This window comes from Tubulanus polymorphus, chromosome 12 (genome assembly GCF_964204645.1).
Source record: "Tubulanus polymorphus chromosome 12, tnTubPoly1.2, whole genome shotgun sequence".
NCBI lineage: Eukaryota > Metazoa > Nemertea > Palaeonemertea > Tubulaniformes > Tubulanidae > Tubulanus > Tubulanus polymorphus.
Genome location: NC_134036.1, coordinates 2,476,525 through 2,491,134, shown reverse-complemented (window position 1 = coordinate 2,491,134; position 14,610 = coordinate 2,476,525). Strand labels below are relative to the sequence as shown.

The 14,610-nt window shown below is 40.7% G+C and overlaps 2 non-coding genes across 2 annotated transcripts; both read left to right on the top strand.

Moving 5' to 3' along the window:
* Positions 1 to 8,798: 8,798 nt before the first annotated feature.
* LOC141914367 (U5 spliceosomal RNA) lies at positions 8,799 to 8,917 on the top strand. Its single transcript, XR_012620813.1, has one exon. It is a non-coding gene; the product is annotated as a U5 spliceosomal RNA (small nuclear RNA).
* A 2,546-nt stretch (positions 8,918 to 11,463) lies between these two features.
* On the top strand, positions 11,464 to 11,582 carry LOC141914364 (U5 spliceosomal RNA). Its single transcript, XR_012620810.1, has one exon. It is a non-coding gene; the product is annotated as a U5 spliceosomal RNA (small nuclear RNA).
* The last annotated feature ends 3,028 nt before the right edge of the window (positions 11,583 to 14,610 follow it).

Below are 14,610 nucleotides of genomic sequence, written 5' to 3'. Positions count from 1 at the left end.
AATGCTCAAAGCGCTGTCACTCAATTATTACCCAGCTTCTGTTACCAATCCAGTACATTCTTACTCTCCCTGGGGAGATGCAACACCGATAGGCTGCAGAGCGATCTAGGCGTCGTCAGCCAGTAGCAATTGTGAATTAATGCCTTGCCTAAGGACACTACAGCACAGCCGGGGTTCGAACACACAACCTCCCGATTGGGGGGCGAGCACTCTACCACTAAGTCACACTACTCCACTGTAAATATAAAATAGTGTCCACCGTTGGACTCGGTGAAGTTTATTAAATTACTGTAAACACAATCGCAGGATGTAAAATCATGACTTTTTATTTATTCATTAAACAAACAAAAAGACACAGAAAATTAAGTGAAATACTATTTCTTTTTAAAACTGCCCTATTATATTTACACCTAGATTTAAATGCTGCTTTCAGCTAAGCCCAGTCTCACAAAATATTCGACAACTTTCTCACGACCCGAAACTAACTCGTGGATGACAACCTTCTTCTATGTTAACATTGATCGAATCAATTAGGCCTTGGTTAGGAGAGAATAGTGTTCCACCAATTTTTAACCTTCGTTTCATTTCTCTCAGCGATGACTACCGGTACTTCAACCTTTCAGTTTTGATTGAAATTTTCTCTAAGAACGCAATAACTATTTTTCTCTTGGCAAGCTGACTATTTCAACATTTCATTTACGATTTGATTATTTGTCTAGGAACATTGACAATCTTTACAGCTTTGTTTCTTTTTTGTTTTAGTTGTAAAACTGGGCCCAGCTGTAACTACAGCAGAACCGCTCGTCACTATTCGAGATCGGGAAAGGTTCGCGCGGAAGGATAACACTTCTATTTCTTTTTCACAGTTCGTCGTGCCATTTCGGGCCGCGAAATTCGGTAAACGAAATTAAACCATCACGATTTCTGTCTTCGTTTTCGAACACGCTGTTAACCAAGTGTCTGTGTTCGTCGTAGTCGATGCCGCCCTCGACGTGGTCCAAACCTTGCCTTCGCTTCACGAATAAGAAGTAGTCGGACACCTAAAAAATGGGGAAACAAAGAATAAAAATTTGATCTTCAGGGACGTACGAGACTGCTCTCATTTGGCCAAGTCATCTTCACAAAACACCTTTAATTCAAATCCATAAACTAGAGCTGCATGTAGAGTTTTATGGTTCTATAAATCAGTGCGTGCAATGTTTTCTTATGGAAGGTCCTATTCAAAAGTGATATCAAAATGAAATAGTGACATATATTTCTAAAACTGGAACCATAGAGATTCACTATCACAGGCAATCCGAAGAACTATAGTGAATGTAAAACCATTTGTTCTTCTGGAGTGTAGAATTTTGACAGGCCTCCTGGTAAGAGCTTTGGACCAAGTTCCGACAACACTGACGGTTAACCAGGCCCTGCCGGTTACCCTTCACCTAGTCCTGGCAGTGGTTGTCGCCACAGAGATCTCCGTCGCTCAGTGAACCAAATTGTGGTACATCAGACACTAAGGTTCTCGGTGAAGCTGATCCAATGTGGGTAGAATTTTACAAGGTCCGAGAAAGAGGCAGAAGCAGGGGTGGGTCCAGGGACCACTGTAGCACAACTTATAAAAAGGGCATTTTGATACAAAATGGGTATTGTGAAAAATCTGCTTTGCTGCAATTTCCAAGCAATTAAAGTCCTGACGCGAAGTGCTTTCTAGCAAATTAACTGCATCGAGATGTAGTTTCCAGAGGCCAGTTGCTCAAAGGTTGGTTAGAGTTAACCAGTGGATAGTTGATATGGTGACAATTGAAATTTCATTGTTACTATGGTATTTAACGGCCGGTTATCTTTAACCAACCTTTGAGCAACTGGCCCCAGGTAATAAAGCCAAAATCTTGAAGAATCATGTGTTTTTTTTTGGTTAAAATTATCTGCCTCGTCTTGTAAAAAAATGGAAAAAAGCACGAGATTTTCGCGACGGTAGCACACGCCTACAGTGCTACCGTCTGAATCCGCGCCTGAAAAGTCAAACTCACCTCAGCCCACGTGAGCCTATTATCGTTATTGGCGTCGATCATCTTGAAAACGTTTCTAACGCCCTCTTTTGGCGGAACGATCTCCAACAGTTCGACGATGAAGACGAGAGTTGAGTTGCGAGGTACTTTCCCGTCTGCAGGAACAAAAAAAGATAACAAAATAATTTTATCTTACTTTTTCGTGGTCTTCTATTTCTTGGAATTTTCCGATTACGAACTTTTTAAATCTTCTAATAACAAAATCCAAACGCGACGAAGAAGGACAAACACAGGAAAGTTAAATATTGACAGACGAAAATTAATCCACACGTGAGTTGGAAATTCAATTTGATATTTCACGCGTGAAATTGAGATTATAAAATTGAGATTTCAAAATTGATCACTAGGATTAACGTTCTTTTATCTTGAAAGGATTTCGAATATTTTTCGCATTTTATTTTGAACGAAAGCTTGAAAAAAAATTGGTCGACATAAAAGATAACTTTGAATCGCTTAAGCATTGTTCCACTTTGTTGAAAAGATTTTATCTGTCTGGTTTCCAGACCCAGGCATCCTGTAATTTTGGCTCGGCTTCATGAAAAGGTTAAGCCCAGCAATTGGTAACTTCTATTATTTCAACGAGGGATCAAATCCAAACTTAAGCGATTCAAGCTTAAACTTTTTCACGATAACTCCGGAAAGTTCTCAGGCTCTCAAAGTACGTACTTAGTCCTTCCTCGTTTCCGAACGCTAGTGATGGCGGAATGATCACGGCTCGGGTTTGTCCTGGACACATGTTCATCACACCTTTCTCCATGCCGGGTAAAACTAACCGATACCCGGTCCTCAACTCCAGCGGTCTGTCGGTGCCGTATCTGTAAGATAGAATATAGAAAAACCGACATCACTGATGAGTCAAATGTTTAAGAAGTGGAGCAGAATTTGGAGGATGCCGATTGAATTGAAAATGGAGGTCATATCATTGGGAAGAGAGTTGGATAGTGGCGGGGACGGGAAACTGCAGAACATTGCCTAAACTTGCTACTTTGCTGACACCTTTTGAGCATAATTTGAATCAAGATGCTCTGCGTATTAGGAACCCAATGTCTACCATATTTTCGACCCTTTGTAGACCGAATAGAAGCGAAAAAAGGGGTTAGTTTTTGACTTTGCTACGGCTGGAGATGCCAGTTGAGGTTGATGCATTTCGTTTGAGAAATGGACGGCTTTTAACCAGCAGCATATTAAGGTATATGTTTAAGAAATGGGCGGGGACGGGGATGGTGAGGGGAGGGGCGAGCGTTTGATTGACACTTACCTACTGTCCACTTCTGTACCGTTCTCTAAAGTCGTATTGAATCGTATGCGTAATACGTCACCGAGTTTGCTTTTGACGTAACAGCGATCCGGAATGAACAGATCCTCGAAAACGACTTGTTTACGCGGGTTTCGTCTCTTCTTCAGTTGACTGTACACCTCACGTGACGGCCGTCTTTCGCCGACAGGTGGCGCGTTGTAGAATACTCCCTCCGGGAAGAAGTACTGTTGATAGTTCGGGTATTGTGGCGAAGGTGGATTGTTGAAGTACATGGGTGGATGTGGAGGTTGGAAATATTGAGGTGGATTCTGTTGAAAGTGCTGTTGCTGCTGCTGGTGCTGCTGCTGCTGCTGCTGCTGCTGCTGGTGCTGCTGGTGTTGTTGCTGCTGCTGCTGATGATGAGGTGGTGGTGGAGGTGGCTGATGTGGAATGTTTTGTTGGTGGAATTGTGGATTTTGATAATGAGGAGGAGGTGGAGGAGGTGGAGGGTGATCAGTAAAATGAGGCGAAGAAGAGGTCGACGCATCGTCTGCATCATCGTCATCGTCGTGCGTCTGTGCTGTATCATATCCGGTAGATGGCGCCTCTGCGTGCTGATCCTGTTGCGGGTTTGGCATATGTCCGGGTTGACCCCCTTGGCCAGGATGACCTTGTGGTTGAGCGAATTGACCTTGGTTCGGCACGAATTGACCATGACCTTGTTGAGCACCCGGATGCTGTTGTTGTCCGAACTGACCTTGGCCAGGCGGCTGCATGTGACCTTGCCCAGGATGACCTTGTGGCATAAATTGCCCTTGTCCCTGTGGACCAGTCTGTGGTACGCCTTGATGTGGCATGAACTGACCTTGACCCGGCTGCCCTTGTGGCACGAACTGGCCTTGAGGAGGTATTCCCGGTTGACTTTGGGGTACGAATTGACCTTGGTTCATTTGATTCGGTGGTTGCATCATTTGTGGTTGCTGTCCACCAGGGGGTGCTACCGCTCCGAACTTCAGATCACCACCACGAGGGGGAGCTTTGTCTTTTCTTCTCAGTTTCTTTACTTTTTTCATCTTTTTTCCATCTTTATCGATCGTCTTTGACTCAGATGGTTTTCTGCCACCAGTGGCGCCATCTGTTGCTTTACCGGCAGCGCCCTCTCGCGTCGCATCTTTAGTAGCGTCACCTGGCACCGTCTTCGTGTCCTGCGTTGCCACAGGTGGTTGTACAAAGCTCGAATCGGCTAAATCAACTGCGGGTTGAGTTGTAGGTGGCGCTGCGGTATCGGTGCTCTTGTCTGCATCCGTCGGTTGTCCGTCCCCGGTTCCGGCGCCTTGTTCGTCCGAGTTCCAGGAGAAAATTTTACCGAAGAGTCCTCCGCTATCCCCGGCATTGGCATCGTCCGATTTCAAGGTGACAACATCAAGTTGATCGGTTGCTCCTGTGGTGGCGCCACTTGTATTACCTGCGTCCCCCGTCGTATCGGGTTTCGACTCGTCCACAGGTCCGTAGTAATAATAGTATTCATAATCTTCCATATTTTCCGGTTTTATCGGCACGCAGCCAATCAGAGAACAGCAAGACGACGACAAAATCATCAAGGCGATTACTCGCGAGAAACCGAACATGTTGCGACAGAGTTTATGATATCAACGAAAAAATCAAACTCGTTAAAATTGTGCTCCCGTCAAAATAAACCTCTTTTCGCAGCGAAATTGTTGTCGATCCCAATGATCATAAACAATTATCTCAAAATCTTTCGAAATTAGATTTGAATTGTCCTCATTCCTATGACACCAAAAGTTATCTTTTAGATCACCAACGCTTTTATTGGGTTGGATTGAAACAGTTCTGGCTTACAGAAAAAACTTATCAAAGTATGTTGTTCACCAATCTCAAAATTGGGTCGGTATGTATCGACGAAAATCTCAAAATCTCAAATTTGGTTATCGATTTTTTTTTTACCGCGCAATTCGCTGACGTTATTTTCTCTCCGATAAAAAAAGAAGTGAACGCGAGTAAATGTAAATTCCGGATATAATTCCCCACTCCGGCGCGCGCAAGATCGACACTGAAATATTCCTTTAATCCTTTAATCCGTGTTAATCCGAGAAAATTCACCTATTTCGTACCAGGTAGAATTAGGCACACACAAGCGCTACACTGATATAGAGACACACGACCGACAGGTGCGCGACAAAACGGCATGCCACGTCTTCATAGTTTCAGAACAGAAAAAAAGACAAAAGACAAAAGGTGCGCACACGCGCGCGGTGATAGACGAATAGAAGAAAATAGATAAATTTTGTGACTTGTCACAGTTGTTGTACAGTGGTAATCACCGAACTGACTCGAGGTAACAGGTTGACTCTGCTGAGTGTATTACTAATAAGAGATGGGCGTTTTATAGAGTTTAGTTCCAGGTCAAAGGATAGAATCTCGAGATGATAACGCAAAAATGATGAACAATCTGAAAATGTTTCCTTGGGCTCAGGGGCGGATCGAGGGGGATTCCGTCAATTGTTTTGTGCCCTTTTCTATTTTCACCTACAAAGACAATATTGGCTCGAGGTAACAGGTTGGCATGGCTGAGTGTTTCAGTGATAAGAATTTTGTACCAGGACATGTATATGTTGAGAATCCCACAATGAAAACGGAAAAATGACATAAAGTCTGAAAATGTTTCCTTGAGCTCGGGGGAGGGGGATCCAGGTAGACCTGTGAGACTTGTACAAGTCAAATTTTTTTAGTGCCCTTTTCTATTTTGCCAACCAAGATAATTCGTGCATTTCAATGCGGTAGTGTCCATGGCCTCTCGTGCTATAACTAGTTTACACATATCCCTGACAAAATGGAGGGTCCAAATCGGACGGAGATATCAGAGAAATACCAGTTTCAATCGCTAGAGCTCTTGACTGGCTTCAGAGATACTGCCATGTCTGACAGATGATGAGCCTTTTATACTCGAAGTCGGCCTTTGAAACAGAATATAGATTTAAAACGCGCCTGAAGATAGAAGCCGCTCTGGAGTGTTGCGCTCACGCGGGGGTCGCAGGTGTCACAACTCACGTGTGCCGAGTGTGAGTCGTCCACCTAGTCGGGGATTTACGGAATTTACCGAGTGCTCACGGAAAACGAGATACCATCATCATAAATATAATCATATATTTGTAACTTGAGCACCATTGCTTGTTGATTGATCTAATTAAGTGTAATACAAATTTGGATAAAATTTCGAGTGAAATCTGTGGAAACTTCTGGCTAAAAGACCGATTTTGTAGCAGAAAAAAATCTATATTACTCGACAGTTAAACACCGTGTTTAAAGGCAATGGTTTCGGGGTATAAATACCTCGAGGACTTTCGAGATTTTCTTTTTTAATTTAATTGTGGGTTTTTCTTCGAAAATCCGGAGCGAGTTCCACAGTAGAATTGTCTCATCTCAACTCACGCCACCTGTTCATCGAAAACAAGAACCTTTTCTAGAACAAGCTTTACTGAGAATGTCAACGGACGATTTTCTGAATTTTTCATTTGTCACACAATATATGATGAAGTTTACTGACGAATCAACAATAGAAAATGCCAATGCGATTATTCTAAAAGAAAAACCGATATTTTCTAAGGGGAACCACTTTCGCTGACGATCCACAAAGCCCAAACCTTCGCAAATAATAAACAATAAAACAACTGATAAAACCATCCTTAAAACCCTCATTTCCCTTCTAGACGATTCATCAGTTACACCGAGCTGTGAACGTCGAGTAACCCGACGGTAAAATGTCGCCGAAATAAGAATAACATTGATGAAAACCAAAATGAACAGAGGAAACGTGACAGTAAGATATAAGAAAAAAGTCCGCTCAGAAACTGAATAAATCCAGAATCCTATGTTAAAATTGTACCGGATCTGTCCACGCCGTAATGTGATATAAGGCCAATAGTCAGGACAGTTCATGAATCCAAAATATCTGCGGGGTATAAATTGACCTAAATGACCACAAAAACCCAAAAATGCAATAAATAACATTGCGCCCTGTGAGATCTGCTTTCTGGGAATTCTACGAGATTTTATTGGAAACAATACGACGATTAACCGCTCTAGACTGAGCAGTACAGTGCACCAGTTACGAGTCGTCTGAAATATATAGAAAAACGGCAAAGATATTGAAATAAAAATCCACCCGAGATTCCAATCATCTGCGCGGAACAAAATATCTCCCAAAACGGCGTAAATGTACGCAGTTCTCAGCGGATAAAGAATGAATGTAGCGACCATAAACAACAGATCGTTTATAGCGAGAATTTTGATGAGAAAATAAACATCAGATTTAAACCGTTTTAGAACTAATAACGTGAATGCGTTGAATGTTATACCTAGTACTGACGCCGGTAGATAACATCCCAAATACATTTTAATGTTGAAACTGAACTTAAATCTAATCGGATGAGTTTGGACTCTCTGACACCAGCTGAGCTGCAGGACCGGGTGACTTGTCGTATTGTCGCTAGGAGTGAACATTTTCGGCCGCTGTAATAAGTCTCTGGTTAGCGTTCTATTGTACGAATCATGTTGAACGATCTGTTAAATGATAAATTGAAGTAAATTGAACCCTGGTTACATCAGACTCCTGCCGAGTATATCCGACCAATCAAGTCAAGTTTCACCAAGTTATCATTATTTTATCTCTGTTGAATGCAGTTCAGCTTATAAACCATCGCGGGACATTTGAATAGAAGTGTTCTACATCGGTCGGAGAGGAGTGAATTGAATCTAATTTTAAGCCTTCGGTCCTAAATTCTTTCTCTATTCATACATATTTATGTAGATATAGGTGAAACTTTCTGGAATATTTTACTGAAATAATCGCGCATCGCTTTCACACAAACCACACACATGAATAAGAGAGTTCTCAGTTCACAGTTTGTGTGGTCATTCAGGGCCGATAACAAACCCCCTGTTCCGATACCGGCAGGTGTGGTGGGTTTGTAACGGACACCCAATCGAAATATCAAACGGAATCTACCAATCAAATATAATAACGGGGTCAATCCTTATTTTAAGATTACAAATATTCTGTGCTGTTAAAGAAACCTAGTTCAGTAATAACTGGGTTCGAATCTATGACACACCAAAGTTAAGCAGTTTATCTAATGTTTAGCCGCCATCATACGGAGACGATTTGGTCCGAGTCAAATTAGAGGGTGCCGAGTGTGAGTCGTGCACCTAGTCGGAGATTGACGGAATTTACCGAGCACTCACGGACACGAGATACCATTATTATGAATATAATCATATATTTGTAACTGAAGCATCATTGCTTGTTGATTGATCTTATTAAATGTAATATGAATTTGGATAAAATTCCGACTGAAATCTGCGGAACCTTCTGACTAAAAGAGCGATTTTGTGGCGGAAAAGAATCTGAATTTTGTCGAAAGTAAAAGGCATGGTGTAAAGGCAATGGTTTCGGGGTATAAATACCTCGAGGACTCAGGGTACAGGTACTCAGGTTTCTCTTCAACCGCGTTTAAATCTTTCGCCTTTGACTAAAGATTTCCGTGGAGAGGAACAACCAATGAGTCTATGGACTGATTTTTGAAGCCCTCCATACCAGGAGGGTAACTTATAACAATAATATAAGCATCATATCGACCACGACCTACGGCATACCGATTTCTCGTTTACGAATATGTCCAGCCTTAGACTATGTAGGTTGTTGAGTCGATGTAACATTTTACTACCGACCTAATGTATTAAGATAACACTTGATCAACTTACAAGGCTTTGTTATTGGGGCGGGTGATTTGCTGTAGCATTTTTACAACCTGACAATTCGAACGGAGAAGGAATGCAGATTAACCTATTTTGCAAAAAAACTAACCCCAGTTTTGATGTCAGTTTTATGAATTCATCTGTTGTGAAAACATCGTCCTTTTTATCCTTTCTTTTCCAGTTTGAGAAATGTTCGGAAAGTTTTGATACCTCTGTATTAGATTCTCTTCGAGATTTTCTTTTTTAATTTAATTGTGGGTTTTTCTTCGAAAATCCGGAGCGAGTTCCACAGTAGAATTGTCTCATCTCAACTCACGCCACCTGTTCATCGAAAACAAGAACCTTTTCTAGAACAAGCTTTACTGAGAATGTCAACGGACGATTTTCTGAATTTTTCATTTGTCACACAATATATAATGAAATTTACTGACGAATCAACAATAGAAAATGCCAATGCGATTATTCTAAAAGAAAAACCGATATTTTCTAAGGGGAACCACTTTCGCTGACGATCCACAAAGCCCAAACCTTCGCAAATAATAAACAATAAAACCACTGATAAAACCATCCTTAAAACCCTCATTTCCCTTCTAGACGATTCATCAGTTACACCGAGCTCTGAACGTCGAGCAACCCGACGGTAAAATGTCGCCGAAATAAGAATAACATTGATGAAAACCAAAATGAACAGAGGAAACGTGACAGTAAGATATAAGAAAAAAGTCCGCTCAGAAACTGAATAAATCCAGAATCCTATGTTAAAATTGTACCGGATCTGTCCACGCCGTAATGTGATATAAGGCCAATAGTCTGGACAGTTCATGAATCCAAAATATCTGCGGGGTATAAATTGACCTAAATGACCACAAAAACCCAAAAATGCAATAAATAACATTGCGCCCTGTGAGATCTGCTTTCTGGGAATTCTACGAGATTTTATTGGAAACAATACGACGATTAACCGCTCTAGACTGAGCAGTACAGTGCACCAGTTACGAGTCGTCTGAAATATATAGAAAAACGGCAAAGATATTGAAATAAAAATCCACCCGAGATTCCAATCATCTGCGCGGAACAAAATATCTCCCAAAACGGCGTAAATGTACGCAGTTCTCAGCGGATAAAGAATGAATGTAGCGACCATAAACAACAGATCGTTTATAGCGAGAATTTTGATGAGAAAATAAACATCAGATTTAAACCGTTTTAGAACTAATAACGTGAATGCGTTGAATGTTATACCTAGTACTGACGCCGGTAGATAACATCCCAAATACATTTTAATGTTGAAACTGAACTTAAATCTAATCGGATGAGTTTGGACTCTCTGACACCAGCTGAGCTGTGGGACCGGGTGACTTGTCGTATTGTCACTAGGAGTGAACATTTTCGGCCGCTGTAATAAGTCTATGGTTAGCGTTCTATTGTACGAATCATGTTGAACGATCTGTTAAATGATAAATTGAAGTAAATTGACCCCTTGTTACATCAGACTCCTGCCGAGTATATCCGACCAATCAAGTCAAGTTTCACCAAGTTATCATTATTTCATCTCTGTTGAATGCAGTTCAGCTTATAGACCATAGTGGAACATTTGAATAAATGTGTTCTACATCGGTCGGAGAGGAGTGAATTCAATCTAATTCTCATATCTTATTAGATAAAGTTTTGTTAAGCCTTCGGTCCTAAATATTCTCTATTCATATACATGTATGTATAGAAGTGAATCTTTCTGGAATATTTTACTGAAATAATCGCGTATCGCTTTCACACAAAGCACACACATGAATACGAGAGTTCTCAGTTCACAGTTTGTGTGGTCATTCGGGGCCGATAACAAACCCCCTGTTCCGATACCGGCAGGTGTGGTGGGTTTGTAAGGGACACCAAGATCGAAAATCAAACGGAATTTACCAATCAAATAGATAACGGAGTCAATTCTTATTTTAAGATAAAAAAATATTCTGTCCTGTTAAAGAAACCTGGTTCAGTAATAACTGGGTTCGAACCTATAACACCCAAAAGTTAGGCATTTTATCTAATGTTTAGCCGCGATCATACGGAGACGATTTGGTCCGAGTCACATTAGAGGGTGGCGAGTGTGAGTCGTGCACCTAGTCGGAGATTGACGGAATTTACCGAGCACTCACGGAAAACGAGATACCATTATTATGAATATAATCATATATTTGTAAATGTAGCATCATTGCTTGTTGATTGATCTAATTAAGTGTAATATGAATTTGGATAAAATTCCGACTGAAATCTGTGGAAACTTCTGGCTAAAAGACCCGATTTTGTAGCAGAAAAAAATCTAAATTTTGTCGAAAGTAAAAGGCATGGTGTAAAGGCAACGGTTTCGGGGTATAAATATCTCGAGGACTCAGGGTACTGGTACTCAGGTTTCTCTTCAACCGCGTTTAAATCTTTCGCCTTTTACTAAAGATTTCCGTGGAGAGGAACAACCAACGAGTCTGTGGACTTATTTTTAAAGCCCTCCTTACCAGGTGGGTAAAATATGACAATAATATAGGAAATGTACTGTCATTCAATCACCACCAACCAGCCAAATAAATGTTAAGATGAAAAAAAAAAACATTTCCGTGAAGAGGAACAACCAATGAGTCTATTGACTGATTTTTGAAGCCCTCCTCACCTGGGCTGGGTTTCATAGATGTGGAAGAAAGATAGTCCCTGGGAACATTTTGAAATTTGTCAGTTATAACCATGGTTTCTCATTGTAACTATGGCGGTTGTCACCCAAATTGAGGATTTACCCCTAGGGATTACTTTGATACCAGTCTATGAAACCGGGCCGAGGGTAACTTATAACACTAATGTAAGATTTCATCCTGCCAATCACCTACAGCATACCAACTATCCGCATCATCCAGTGGCCTAGCTTACATTTAAGTCCAGTCTAAGACTATTTTGTTTATATAGTCGATGTAACATTTTACTACCGATCTGATAACTCTTGGACTACTTAAGGCTCTATTATAGGGCGGGTGATTTGCTGTAGCATTTTTACAACCTGATAATTCGAACGGAGATGAAATGCAGATTAACCTGTTTTGTAAAAAACTAACCGCAGTTTTGATGTCAGTTTTATGAATTCATCAGGACCCAGTTCCAGAGTTGTGAGTTAGAGTTAACTCTTGAGTTACCGTTAGTTCATTTTCAATGAGTTCACCCAGAGTCAAATCTTAACTCAGAACTGTGGAACTGGGTCCTGTTGCATAAACATTATTTAAATACCATCGTCCTTTTGTCCTTTCTTTTCCAGTTTGAGAAATGTTCGGACAGTTTTGATGCCTCTCTATTAGATTTTCATCGAGATTTTCTTTAAAATTTAATTGTGGGTTTTTCTTACTTAACGTTCAAACTATTTTATATTCAATCAGTTTTTTTTTACTAATATAAACAGTGTGACCTTTGTTAACTTTCAGCAGTGAATAACTTCGCTACTTCGCGTGAGTTCGATGTATACCGGTAATTGAATAAGATCGCAAGAGATATCACTACAACACGGAAAGCTAAGGACGGCGTCCAGATTCACCCGAATTAAATTAAACCCGGATTATAAATAATAGTTTAGATGATGGTTCCTGTTCAGATGGACCGAACATTATATTTCATCCGAACTAAAAGGTAATCCGGAGCGAGTTCCACTGTAGAATTGTCTGATCTCAACTCACGCCAGCTATTCATCGAAAACGAGAACCTTTTCTAGAACAAGCTTTACTGAGAATGTCAACGGACGATTTTCTGAATTTGTCATTTGTCACACAATATATAATGAAATTTACTGATGAATCAACAATTGAAAATGCCAATGCGATTATTCTAAAAGAAAAACCGCTTTCCTTTATGGGGAACCATTGTTTTCTACGATCCACAAATCCCAAACCTTCGCAAATAATAAACAATAAAACAACTGATAAAACCATCCTTAAAATCCTCATTTCCCTTCTAGACGATTCATCAGTTACACCGAGCTGTGAACGTCGAGTAACCCGACGGTAAAATGTCGCCGAAATAAGAATAACATTGATGAAAACCAAAATGAACAGAGGAAATGTGACGGTAAGATATAAGAAAAGAGTCTGCCCAGAAACTGAATAATTCCAGAAATATATGTCAAAGTTGTACCGGATCCTTCTACCACGCCGTCTTGTGATATAAGGCCAATAGTCTGGACAGTTCAGGAATCCAAGATGTTTGAGGGGTAAAAATTGACCTAAATGACCACAAAAACCCAACGCAGAAATAAATAACATTGCGCCCTGTGAGATCAGCTTTCTGGGAATTCTACGAGATTTTATTGGAAACAATACGACGATTAACCGCTCTAGACTGAGCAGTACAGTGCACCAGTTACGTGTCATCTGAAATATATAGAAAAACGGCAAAGATATTGAAATAAAAATCCACCCGAAATTCCAGTCGCTGTGCACCCGTAATAACATATCTCCCAAAACGGCGTAAATGTACGCAGTTCTCAGCGGATACAGAATGAATGTAGCGATCATAAACAAAATATCGTTTACAGCGAGAATTTTGATGAGAAAATAAACATCAGATTTAAACCGTTTTAGAACTAACAACGTGAATGCGTTGAATGTTATACCCAATACTGACGCCGGTAGATAACATCCTAAATACATTAGAACACTGAATTTTGATTTGACTAGAACCGGGCGAGTTTGGATTCTCTGACACAAGCTGAGCTGCAGGACCGGGCCACTTGTCGTATTGTCACTAGGAGTGAACATTGTAATAAGTCTATGGTTAGCGTTCTATTGTACGAATCATGTTGAACGATCTGTTAAATGATAAATTGAAGTAAATTGAACCCTGGTTACATCAGACTCCTGCCGAGTATATCCGACCAATCAAGTCACGTTTCACCAAGTTATCATAGTATATCTCTATTGAATGCAGTTCATCTCATTAACCATAATGGAACATTTGAATAGATGTGTTCTACATCGGTCGGAGAGGAGTGAATTCAATCTAATTCTCATATCTTATTAGATATAGTTTCTGTTAAGCCTTCGGTCCTAAATTCTTTCTCTATTCATACATATTTATGTAGATATAGGTGAAACTTTCTGGAATATTTTACTGAAATAATCGCGCATCGCTTTCACACAAACTACATACATGAATACGAGAGTTCTCAGTTTGAATATGTTTGTGTGGTCATTTGGAGCCGATACTCTATGTGCTGTTAAAAAGCAACCCGTTACTTCAGGAATAACTGGGTTCGAACCTATGACAACCCTGTTTACCCCAGAGAAAGAGTTCATCTATCGTTTAGCTGTGATCACACGGAGACGATTCGGCCCGTGCCAAATTGGCACGGATCAGGCCCGAGTCAAATTTGGCCCGTGCCTAATTAGAGAGCGCGTTCACACGCAAACTACTCACTCGATACTAAACAATGTTCAATCAAAGCGAAGTGAGTCATTTCCGGTACCAGTTGCAATTCAAACGCTATCATTTTTGACCCTGGTCTCTGATCGGCGGCACTTTTCA